Genomic DNA, 14,064 nt, shown 5'->3' with positions numbered 1-14,064 from the left:
AAGCTTGCTTGGCCGTTCAACGCATAGGCAAGGCGTGGGCGTGACGTTCGAATTGGACAAAGCAAAGCTAACGCATAGGCGCTCTCGCTCTCTCCACTCTTGTCAGTGTCGCTCTCTTAAACTTTCTCGCTGGTCTCGCTCTCTCCACTCTCGCTCTCTCCCCCTTTCTCGCTCAAAATCTCGCTATCGTCACTCTCGCTCTCTCTACCAATCTCGTTAGTCTTGCTCTCTCTAATCTTGCTCTCTCCAGCTTTCTCTTTTTCTCTCCACTCTCGCTCTCTCCAGCTTTTTCGTTGGTATTGCTTTCAATCATCTCGCTCTCAACGATCTCGCTCTTAGCTACTGCGAATATTGTTTGTCTCTGTGCAATTTCTATATGATTGTGCCACTAGTCACTTGCCTTCTAGTGCTTTGTGCACAACACGCATTTCACATAAATTTTCCATACTTAGCCAATTTTTCCCAAATTTTTCAAACTCAATTTCCATATTTTTCTTTTCAAATCCCCATTCCTTCTTCACCATTTCACATTAACTTTCTCATCAACCTACTTAACTTATTTATGCAAATTTAAATAGGGACACACAATTAAATGAAAAATTAAGACAATTTAAGTAAGAAAACACACTTAAGTGTAAAATTGGGATTCGAGGTTCACACGAAGTGACTTCTTTTCTCTTGCTAGGATGCAAACTGGAGTTTTTTCATATTCCAAGTTTTCACTTATTTTTAGAGGTTCATAATTAACTACATGTGATGGGTCAAACACGTATTTTCGAAGTATCGATACATGTATTTTCCATGGTAGAGAAGTGCAGAGTCTGGGGCTGTAGAGAATTGACTGGTTTCTCCATTCTCTAATTGCAGTTGTTTGTTTAGGTATTTATCTATTTGTTGTGCATCAATTATCCTTTGCCTTAATGCAGGTCTTGCAATTAACTGTGCTATTCGAGTTGTGAAGGTTTCCGGTATTAGTGAGATCTCAGCTCTTTCAAGGTCATTCATTATGTGTTTGAAGATGGTACTTAGGGCTGCTGTATGAGCTGACTTTCTGCTAAGCGCAACAATGTTAGCTTTTCCTGGATGATAGAGGATCTCACAGTCATAATCTTTGACTAATTCTAACCATCTTCGTTGCCTCATATTTAACTCTTTCTGGGTAAAGAAGTACTTAAGGCTTTTATGATCTATATAAATTTGGATCTTTTCCCCATATAAGTAATGTCTTCATATCTTTAAGGCAAAGACTATGGTAGCTAACTCCAAGTCATGAACGGGATAGTTTTGTTCATAAGGTTTTAGTTGTCTTGAAGCATATGTTATTACCTTTCCGTGTTGCATCATACATAACCAAGCCCCTTCTTCGATGCGTCACTGTACACAGTTAACCCCCCTGATCCATTAAGTATAGTGAGAATAGGGGTTGTGGTCAACCTTTCTTTTAGTTCCTGGAAGTTTTGCTCATATGCTTGATTCTAGACAAAAGGATTATTCTTCTTGGTGAGGTTAGTTAAGGGTAATGCTATACTTGAGAAATTCTTCACAAATTGTCTATAATATCCTGCTAATCCAAGGAAGCTTCGCACCTCGCTGACTGTTGTTGGGCAAGGCCACTTGCTAACTGTTTCAATCTTAGCAGGATCCACTGAGATTCCTTCTTGCTTTACAATATGCCCTAGGTAGGCGACTTGTCGCGTCCAAAACTCACACTTGGAGAATTTGGCATATAACTTTTCATTTCTTAATATGCAAAGAACGTCCCTAAGATGTTTTTCATGTTCTGCCTTAGACTTGGAATAGACTAAAATATCATCTATAAATACAATAACAAAGTTATCAAGATAGTCCTTAAAAATTCTATTCATCAAGTCCATGAAGGCTGTTGTGGCATTCGTTAATCCAAAGGGCATCACAACAAATTCATAATGCCCATATCTTGTTCGGATAGCAGTCTTGGGTATATCAGACTTTTTGATTCGTAGTTATGATATCCAGATCGTAAGTCTATTTTGGAGAATACTGAGGCTCCTTGTAATTGGTCAAATAGGTCATCAATGCTTGGAAGTGGGTACTTATTCTTTATTGTCAACTTATTCAACTTTCGATAATCTATACATAAACGTATTGATCCATCCTTTTTCTTAACAAATAAGACAGGTACTCCCCATGGAGACACGCCAGGGCGTATAAATCCCTTATCTAACAATTCTTGTAATTGTATTTTGAGTTCTTTTAATTCTGCAAGTTCCATTCTATATGGTGCTTTAGATATTGATTCAGCTTTGGGAATTAGATCTATACAAAATTCTATTTCTCGACTAGGTGGTAAACTTGGTAGCTCTTCCGAGAATACATCTTAAAATTCTCTTATTACAGGAATGACCTTAATTTAATCCTTTTGGTTTCGTTAATCCACTACACTTGCTAAATATGCCCAAGCCCCATGGTTGAGCAATGTTTAGTATTTAAGGCTGAAATTATTCTTGGGGCTAATGGTATATTAGAACTCTTAAACTTAAACTTGGTTGCCGTTGGAAAGATGAATACGACCTCTTTATTATGGCAATCTATGCTTGCATAGTTTGCTGCTAACCAGTCCATACCTAGTATTATATCGAAATCACTTATGTCCAGGATGATAAGGGTCACCACTAGTTTATGTCCTAATACTGACAATTCGCAGTTTTCTACTACTGAGTGGGCCAACATCGATACTCTGGCAAGAGTAACTATGGATAGAATGTAGCCTAAGAGCTTTGATGTTAATTGAGCATGTTGTGCAAATGTTGTAGAGATGAATGAATGAATAGAGCCCGAATCAAATAAAGTGAAGGCATAATACCCGAGGATGGGTAATGTACCTGTAACCACTGCATCTTGATCCTCTGCCTCTTGACGTGTAATAGCAAACACCTGTCCTTTCTGTTGTTGGGTAACCTTGTTACTAGTAGGCTAGGTGGTCTGGGTAGTTGATGCTTGGTTGATGAGCTTTGGGCAAGCCTTTGCATAGTGACCCGTCTGGCCACAGTTGAAACACACCCTTAAGTTCCGAAACATTGCCCCTGATGGTGTTTTCCATAATTTCTGCACTTAGGATATGTGTATGTTTGACTCTCCTGTTGTGATTGTACGCCCTGAGTGCTTTGGAAAATTTTTGCTTGGCGTTGTGAATGTTGGAAGTCTTGTTGGGTGAATTTCCTTTTTTTTTTTTTTTTTTATTTGGCATGAATCCTTGTTCAGAAGTTGAGGTTTTTGACAGCAAGATCTACTTCCATGAGTAAGGCCGACTCGAGGGCAAGAGCATACTCTTTGTGTCGGAAAGCAGTAACAATGCCTCGAATGCCTTCTCTTAATCCCCAAATAGACCTTTCCACATTCTTCTCTTTTGTGTCCACTAGTTGAGGGACAAAGTGGGACAAGCGATCAAATTTCCGTTCATACTCTGCCACCGACATGTTCTTTTGATATCTCACTGTTAAAAGGAAATACTTGTTGTAAAAAGCCTGATTGAATTGCTGCCATGAGACTATATTTTTTATTGTTCTTTGTGTGGATTCCCACCAGAACTTTGAATCGCCTCTTAACATGAAGGTTGCACAATTTACCTTCTGTTCTTCTGGGATGTTCATATGGCGGAAAATAGTTTCTATTTTTGTTATCCAATTCTCTACTATAATTGGATCCATAGATGATCCATCAAATGTTGAAGGATTGAACTTCATGCATTCTCGAATGATCTTCGAGTCATTTGTATTGTTGGTTATTGGTGTGGTGGATGAGGTTGTGTTTCCATTACTCAAATTTTGTATTAGTATTCGTAACGCTTCAAGTGTAAGTAACACGTAAGGTGTTTGTCCATGTCCTTTATTTTGATCCCTTGTGGATTCACTTCGAGGTCTACCTCATCGTGTTGGAGCCCTTTGTGGTGGTATCTATTACACACATTTTATTTTCATAATAAGGAAGCAATCTAATTTTAATTTTTTTAAACTCATACCTTATGTTTACTAAATTACTTGTTTGAAAATTCCACTTACCAGCGTATTTGGCATAACTGTGGGCATCATTTAACGGGACAAACCATCAAACACCACGACTCTTCAAATTAGTAGAGCCTAATTGGCTCAAATGCTCTGATACCAAACTATAACGACCGGATCCTTACATATTATGGTCCGACCGCTACGACATGCATGCTTAGACTTTTCTATTATGAGATGAGTTTTGGTAAAAATCTCAAAAAATCATATCTAGGATTTTATTAATTAGGTAGAAAACTATATAAAAGGTTTATTTTACAAAACATCAGGATCCATAAAACACTAGTGATACAAAAATGCATATGCCTATAATAGTGAGTTTGATGGTTGGCCATTTGAGCGACATCCAATTCTGCCACCTACGTTATGTCCTTACCTACAAAGTCTGTAAAATTAGGATGAGTATATAATATACCCAGTAAGTAGTTCTCACATAAGGTAGTGACCAAATGCACAATCATATGCAACATGTCCTGAAACCGTATGGTTGGGACCGAAAACATATAATAACATGTGGTGGTCGGTTATGCTTTTAACGTAAATTTCTTCGCCCTGATAGAAAGATGAGGACTTAGGCGGAAACTAACCCATCTGATATTAGCGGGTCATGCAGTCAGTAGGGCCAGAGTCGCATCTAACATCAACCATTAATATAAACGTAAGATTGGACAAGAGGGGTGCAACCATATATACCCTGTTAGTCCCTAGCATAAATTTGACATAGAATTGGGTCTAGAGGGGTGTAACCATACATGCCCTGCTAGCCCTAGAATAATCTTGACATAGAATTGGTCTAGAGGAGTGCAACCATGCATACCCTGCTAGCTCTAGAAGCATAACCTTTATCTAATTAAAATTTAATCTTATGAACAAACATAATGCATGGGGTCCCTTGTCGATAAACGTATTTTAAACATGTAATGCAACATAACAGTAACATAATTATGCAACATGTACACTACCATGAAACACTAGTGAGATAACTACTTACCTTGACTGCGATCCTAATTATTCCTTATTATTCCTTATGGTTTGATCAGTAGAGCTTTCCCTCTTAAACTAGAAGAAAATTTGGGCAGCACCTCACCTGAGCTTTATTTCTTCTAACCTCACAGAACTTCCTCACTCACACTTACTCTTTCACACGATTCTTTGTTACTGAGATTTTGTTTGAGAATGAGTTTAACTTCCAGCCCAAAGCCTCCTATTTATAGCTATTTCCAGCTCTTCTCTATGTGACAACTCATCCTACAAATGGATTCTTTAAAATTACTTAGGTTTAAGAATTTCTCTTAATAAGACACCTAATTTTGGCTAACGTTTGCTCTTACGTCTTCAACCTCTGTTTATATTCAATTTTAGGGTTCTTCTGTATAATCTATAAGATCGTGGCCAAATTCAATGCATAATCCACGCTTCTGTCCAAATCTCGCTCTCTCTGTTCTCAGAATCTTGCTCTCTCCAGCTTTCTTGCTGGTTTGGCTCTCGTGACTCTCGCTCTCGCACTCGTTGGTCTCCCTCTCGCCCTCGCTCTCGCTCCCACTCTCTCCCACTGTCTAGTTGAGAATCTCGCTCTCTCCAATTTTCTCTTCAATCTCGCTAGTTTTCACGCATGGGTTGCCTTCACTGCTTGTGGATTCCACTTCTCCGTTTTAACTCTTTAAAATTTTAAATGTATATGGTCAATTAATTCGCCTCCAATTCTCCCAATGAACAGTGCCCAAACAAAAGGTTATCTACTGCCCTTTGTCTCCTGAATTTGCTAGTGTCCAACTTCTAATTAATCTTCCCTGATTCTGCCTCCTTATTTTTTATTTTTGGATAATTAATAAATTTCTTATTTTTTTCCAATTCTCAATTTCCACCCGACTTTCCTTTTAAGTTTATATATTTTTATTCTTAATTATATATTTTATTTGTTTTTCCTGCTTTCTAAATGAGGGTTAGGGTATTACATTTACTACCCCTTTAAATAAAATTTCGTCCTGCTTAACATTTGACATTTAATTTTCTGTAGTGTATACGTACAAATTTGGGTTGTTACAGCATGGGACACGTTTGTGTCACTTTTCTCAAAGAAAAATGATGCGAAATTGCAGTTTCTATGGAATGAGCTCATGTCAGTTGCTCTAAATTAGATCTTACTTCCACTGTTTCAGTATTGACAATGAGGAGAATTATTATCCATGGACTTAAATATATATATATATATATATATAAAAGCTTTATTGCTTCTATTCGAGATTGGTCAGTCCAACCTTCTCTGATTGACCTAAAAAATATGTTCGCTAGTCAAGAAGCATTGGCCAAGCCAATGCCAGATATCACATTAAAAAGAAATAATGAAGAATCGTTATTTAATGACCAAAGAAAAGGTAATTCAAAATATATATTAAAAAAAAGTAGGATCGAAAGAAGATGAAGAATCACAAAAATGCTCTCAAGTAGGAAGAGTTAGTAAAATTAATCGAAAATACAAGCATAGAAAACGGGGTAAATGTTATACTTGTTGAAAGATAATTCATTATGCAAGAGACTGTCATAGAAAGAAAAGGGCAATAGAAAGCAAGCGGTCACCTTCTAGGCTGAGAGCATTTGTGAAGAAGAGTGAGATGCAGACGCATGTTCTTTGACAACATATCCTAACTGTTGGGGTTGATGCCTTAAATCTCGTTGGGCCTTGTAGTTTGTAAACATTTATATGAACAAACGCTTGTGATGTAATAATATGAGATATTTTTTTCACTATTGTATATGAAATATGAGATATTTTGGTTGCATTTACCACAAACCAATAAACTAAGATCTCTAGTTATCATTGTAACTTAAGCATGTATATGGAGACATATAAGTGGATCATGCCATAAATGATAACATAAATGGTTTGTAGTATATGGATAAAGGAGGAAAACTTTATCCTTGTGACACTACGGATACGACCTTCTTTGTAGATGTTACAAGTGTTGTAAAGTGCTATAGATGGTCTGATCCTGATCATTCATATGGCGACATGTGAGCGGGGGTATCCTATACTTAAGAGTTTTTATAAGACTGGACCACGAAATGTTTAGGCTCGTTATATAACGCGGTTCATGACAGAGACTTTCATTTCACTAGGATGACCATGGGTAACATGACCTTAATTCTGAGTGAATTGGAAACTCCTGATTATGAGAGTGGTCCTTTGATTTGCATGGGTGTGAGTGTCCAGATTGCTGACTCAAACCAACCATTTTTGGGATTCGTCTGATTGAAGAGCTAGGAACTCAGTTACACAAGATGAAATTCACTCTTTCCTCAATGCAGGGGTAAGTAGATAGATTGCTCCCTTAAGGGCTGATTCCGGGGCTTGAACGATGCGGCACCACACACTTTCTCATGGCCCGAGAGGTGTTCACTCGTAGTAAGACTATGATGTATTGTTCATTAGAGGAATCAGTGGTACTTAAGGAGTTAAATGTAACTACAGGGGCAAAATGGTAAATTGGTCCAGCTGTACTTACGAATGATCTATGAATCGTTAACGTACTATTGATTGGTTATATCCAATGGACACAGAAATATATATGTAGTGAGAAGAGTGCAGTTGTCGACTTTAGTGGAATGCCCGACAGTTAACGAATGGTGGATTTCATGATTAAAGAATTTACTCAGTTATTCACGTATAGTTGGAGCTTCAAGCTACAGGTCTATAAGGTCCCCTTGGTAGATTAATGGATTTAAGTTGAGAATAAGTTTTTAGGTTAGTTTGAAGTGTTCAAATTAACAAGAGAGAATTTGATTGTATATGATATAACTAAATTGGTTCAGATATAATTGATTTGATGTATAAGATACATTATTGAAGGAATTAGATATAAAAATGATTTATATTAAATAAAGGAGAAATGAACTATGGTTTAAATATTACATATGATGTGATATTAAAACTATAGATTATAAGTATAATATAATAAATTAGTTTACTATCGTTTGGTTTCTCCTTTAATCGTGCATGAAATGGGAGGTTATGTTCAGTTTTGATAACTGAAGAATAAAATGAAAAGAGTTTTCATTTTACAAGATGTTCGTTTAATTAGTGAATAACTAACTATTTATTCACGAGAGACTACACGATAGCCTGCATGAGAAACTAAACGACAACGAGAGATTTACTAAATGATCGTGTAAACGATCTAGCGAGATGTATTAAACGATCGCACATAGCGAGATTTACTAAGCGATTGTGTAAACGATTGAGCGAGAGACTAGGCGATCGTTTAGACGATTCTCACAAGAGTGAGATTTACTAAATGATCAAGTATTTTTTGTCTATGCGATAGACATTCTCCCACTTACTTGATTGTGTAGTTCGGTCGTTTTCTTCCTCCTTCCCTTTACAAAATTCATACATAGCCTACACCTTCTGGATTCTTACTCTGAGAATACCAAGGTTGCCGAGTGGTAGTGTCTAATGGTGCTTATTCAAGGAGGAGACTGTTAGTGATCTGAAGGACAGCGAGAGAATTCTAGAAGAAAAGTTCTTCAAAGGTATGTCTCTCATTCCTTTTGTATTTGATTAAGAAAGCATGCTGTAATATGTTCTAAGATGCATAACTGTTATGTATGTTTGTGAATGCCTTTATTCTTTCACAATGGACTTGAAAAGATCTTTCTTCCACTCATGGAGATCTCTATTGAGATTTCCTTCACTAACCCCCAGTCCACATCCAATGTAGTTGAGAAAGAGATAAATTATGAAAATGATTGGATTGTCCATTCAAATTACTCTAACCATAGGATAGGAGATAAGAGAAGCTGCATAACACATTAGAGTACAAAGGAAGTTTAATTTTCGTAATTGCAAACAACTCGAAGTTGTCAATAGCTCTCATTCCAATTCCAATCAAGCGGGACTAAATAACATGTGTTATATGCCAAGAATGAAGAAGAATTTGGTATTAGTATCTTAATTAACATCAAAAGGAAACTTTGTAGTGTTTAAACTTGATGGTGTCAAGGTGTATTGAGATCTCAAATAAGTGTGGTATGTTATTAATAAGAACAAGGAATGGACTCCATCTATGTCATGTGAGCAAAGGGCACCTACGAGAATAAGAAAAGTCACCTAACAACAGAGTACGACGATTCTATCAATTAACAATGTTATACATCAAATATTGCATTTGATATAAAGCATCATCTTGTTGGGCACTCGAATCATAAAAGGCACTCAAGGATGAGAGGTCTTTCAAAGAAGGATTAAAAGAAGAGATAATTCAAGTGCAACAAGCTCCAATAGAAGAAGAAGAAGAAAACAATGAAGACGAAGAAGAGCAATTTAGAATATACAAAGTCCTTGGCAAAGTGGTGTACATGATGAGAATCACAATTACGAAGATCAATAAGACAAAGAATACCAAATTTCAGGAATGTAAATGCAACATTAGCAAAGTATCTAAAGAACTAACAACATGCGAAGAAGCATAATAAACATCGAATCGACGATTGAGGAAGAAGAAGTAGATGCATTAAGAAGGAATTGAAGTTGTGACATAGTGCCAGAAGGCTGAGAGCATCCAAGAATGTAGAGTTCCACCAATAGCTGGAGATGATGGAAAGAGCTAGAATAGTTAGCATTGACGGGGAGTGTTGTAGTAGAAGCTAAATATTCTAGAATATTCTTGAAGTATCTATATGTTGGAATGTATTAACAACAGTAGAAGCAACAAGGATCAATAAACACTCTAATTCCCTAATTTTGGAAGTAACTAAAGCATGCTCATATTAAAACAAGAGGATTTCAAGCAATACCTTTGTAGAACTTCTTCAACTCTTGATACTATAAACTTCTCTAAATCTTGTTGTAGACCACCTCAAGATCTTCCCCACTATTCTCTTAGAGCTTTAGATTGAGTTGTGGAACTCAAAATAAGTTTGAATGAAGGGAAATTGGAGAAGAGCTCACTATTACCACCACTTGAAGAACAATTTCTTCAACACGATTTTTCCGGCAAAACTCTATATTTGCATGCCTCAATTCCACTCCAATCTTCTTAATATATTGCAGGCTATCATGCAAAGAGGATGGCTGCATGAGATGCAGCTCATGCTTAGAGATATTGAAGCCAAAGTTGGTGGGTTTTGTGTGAGTAAGTTGAAGATGATAATGGAAAAAACCAACATTCCATTTTAGTGTTTTTTTCTTTTTCAATTTTTCCAAAATGATTTCAAAAATCAATTTGAATTCTAAAATCGAAAATATTATTAATTTTACAAATTTTTTTTCATAAATTAATTTTATTAATTTTATTAATAAATAATTATTTAAAAATTTAAATAATTCTAATTAATTTAATATAAAATATTAAATTAATTTTACACAAATCCACCTTAATATGTTTAAATCATATTTAAATATTTATTCTTCTATTCTATTTAAATCTTAAAATTAAACGTGTAATTATATGTCATATAATTATTTTTTCCCTTAATTCTAATTTGAACATTTCAAATTAACTTATAATGCTACTCTAAAGCTAATCCATTTACGAGCTAGTAGGGGGACCTCGCGGACCTACAGATTATGGGCTCCAAAGATCCGAGATTAATTGATTAAACTCATTACACCGAATTAACCTCCATTCGTTAACTAATGAGTCACTTTACTAAAGCCCATAGTTGAACTCCTCTCACTGTAGATATGTTATGTCCACACAAGTTAATCATAATTAATAAGTCGATCCTTCACAGGTTGTTCATAATAACGGCTGGGTCAAATGTCTGTTTTACCCTCGAGATTACGTCTTTGTTCCTCAAGTTCCTATTGATCCTCTAATGAACAACTGGTTTGTGATCCAGTGACTAAACCAAAACTCTCTTAGCCTAGTGAAAGGGTTGGGTCCCTTGTTCAAGACCTAGATTTAGTACTTGAGAGAACAACCTTTCTTCTATCCCTAAATCGGGTAGGCGTGAATTCCATCTTACACCTTATGTCCTTAGCTATTTATTCGGTTTTATCCCTGAAATGGGAGACTTATTGAGCTGACGCTGTTGAGTCGACCCTCACCTATGCAAATCTAAGGATAATCTTGAATAAACAGGAGTTCATAGTTAACTTTGGATTAGGATCGAGTTATCTAGGTCATCTAAGTGAAATAGTCAGTCTTATACAATAAACAACGTTATAAAATAAGAATGACTTATTTCTTGGTCCGATCTTATGTAAACTCGTTGCATAGGACGCCCTCATTCCTCATGTCATAACATGTACGAATTAGGATCACTTCGTTTGTAGCACTTTACAACTCTTTGTAATAACTACAGAGTAGGCCGCATCATATAGTGTTACCAGAATAAGATACCCAACTTTATTCATATACTATAGATTATTTTGACTATTTACTCGAACCTGATCCACTTTTATGTCTCCACATAAAGTTCAAATACTCATGTAATAGTCATGGGTCTTAGTTTATTGGATTTAGAATTTTATATATATAATTTATAAAATCAATAATAAGTTTATTGACTATAGAAAATGTTTATTTTTTAAAAAATTGCGAGTTTTAGGACATAAAACCCAACACTACATATATCTTAAATGTAAATATAATACATCTCTAGATTATCTAAAAGAATTGTAAATATATATCTAAAAGAAAAGATCTAGAAATATTCTAAGAATTCTTTAGGCTCCAAGGAATTCTAAAGAATTCTTTTAGATAAGGATAATATCATAGAATTATCTAACATTGGTTAGACCTAAGAAAAGTCTAGAAAAATTCTATTCCTCAAAGGTTCAAGGATATCATACCTATAAATAGAAGGTATGTCCTCATTTGTAAAGCAATAAAGCAAAGAGAGGTAGAAAGCAAGTAAAGAGACGAAGAAAGAGAGTGACTGTATATTGAGAGAGTAAAAAAGTATCCTCACAAAAGTATCCATCTTTGTATTTTTTAATAAAAATTAAATTTTTAAAAGAGACTGTCTCTCCTTTTGGTTCCAATTGTCTTAAAAATTAATATTATTATTACTACTTTGTGGAAACCTATATTGGGTTCTTATAAATCATTTCGAGAATCATCTTCTCCTTCCACCTCTCTCTAACATGGAAGAATAAATGGAACACCAAGAAATTAAAAGCAAGAGGGAGGCAATTGTTGGCCAAAAGCAGAACCCTTAACATTATGACAAATGGAAGTTGTTTGGCCACCATCATTGAAAGAAAGTTAATGTCTTGCAACACTGTGCCTTGACATGGAAAAACTTGTTTGCATTCAAAATTTATTGCCATTTGAGTATTTGAACTCCCCTTTATACTCTCATATCTCACATCTTTAATCTGCACTCTTGATTACTCTGAGAACAAAAAACCAATTTTTTTGCTTTAGAATTGCGCACGCCCACACGCACGCACACACACACACGCACAAGCGCGCACATGCACATGCACACACATGCACATACACACACAGACACACAAACTATCACACCCCACCCCGGGTCTGCCTCCTGAGCTCGAGGAGAGGCGTGAGGGACCGCAGATAGCACCCTTTTGTGATACCTACTACCCATCTAAACCTTTTTACTCTCTGTAAACTTGAAGTCAAGGAGATAACAACAACTGATTAAGTAGGCCCATTTTATTGCCACAATGTAATGTTTATACAACTCCAAGAATTAACAACAAGCTTTATAACAGTCACAATTATAAAACTTGGATTTTCATTTTTCCTACTTAAGCAGGTGATAAAATGAATTAACTGAGTGAAAGTTAAATCCTATGTTGAAGAGAAGGAAATTTCTAAGTGTTGAATAGATTTTCCTTGAGTAGTTTTGAGTTAAGCCTTAATTGGTGAAATTTGGCTAAGTGTAAAGTAAAAAAGGACCCATCGTTGAGTGTTTGGAGACATTAACACATAAGATGAGTAGAAAGGCAACCATGCACTTGTGAGGTTGAACGCATGATTGGTCGAAGTATTGGCAAGAGGTGTTGCCAAGAGTTACTCATGTGTTGGGTATGCGTGAGCAAGAGTAGAGAAAGCAAAATGTTGAGTGCAAGGCACTGGGCAGACGATCGTGTAACAAATGAGCAGTGCTACACGATGAGGTAGACGATCATTTAGTAAGTGTGCGGCTTTACACGATGAGATAGGCAATTATGTAGGCAGACACTGGATGATTGTGTAGCAATGCGGGGAGCTAAACGATGAGGTAGGTGATCATATAGCAAATGTGCCGAGCTAAGTAATGCACTAGAAGATCGTGTAGATGCACGCGACGTTAAATGGTGAGAAGTGACGTGCTAGAAGATTGGGCTATTCGATTGGTAAAGTACTGCACGATCAGCTTAAGCACTAGATGATAAACGTAGAAGCTGGATGATAGCACTATGCGTTAGACGATAGCGTTAAGCGATAGGGCGTTGAAACAACACGTTCATCATCAATGCTAGACGATGACGTTGAGCGATGGCACTACGCGATGGACATGTTCACTAAACAATAGCCATGCTGCATTAGACGATAGTCGTGTTGTTCTACACGATGGGCATCATTGCTACACGATGGGCATTAGTGTGCTATGCATTGGGCGAGATCGTCGGGTGACAAGCATCAACATGAGGTCATAAACGATGAGCTAAACGATTGGACTGATTTGATTGACATCAATCACCAATTAAAATTACCAGATGTCCTTAGCACCGGATTTAACTCTATGAAAGTTGAAGGTGTCGGGCTAGCATTTAATGAGAGGCGGTGGAAAGTAGTATAAAAAAGGGAGGTTAAATTTCAAACGATCAGTGTGATCGATTCCTTCGTGAAAATTTAGAGTCCTTGGTATCGTTGGAAAGTCCTGAGAGTCTACTTTCAGAAGTGACAATACCGAAAGATGTCCTCATCAGATTAAGGTCAGAGAAGGAGAAAAAGGACCAAAGGTTATGTTCTCCTGTGAATCTGGGTCATCATTAAAGAATTGAGTCTCTAAGGAAGACCACGAGGAGGTTGAAGCTGAAATTTTGAGGTAAGATTTCTGAGACGAT

This window comes from Benincasa hispida, chromosome 11 (assembly GCF_009727055.1).
Source record: "Benincasa hispida cultivar B227 chromosome 11, ASM972705v1, whole genome shotgun sequence".
Taxonomy (NCBI): Eukaryota; Viridiplantae; Streptophyta; class Magnoliopsida; order Cucurbitales; family Cucurbitaceae; genus Benincasa; species Benincasa hispida.
This window is presented reverse-complemented; position numbering follows the sequence as displayed.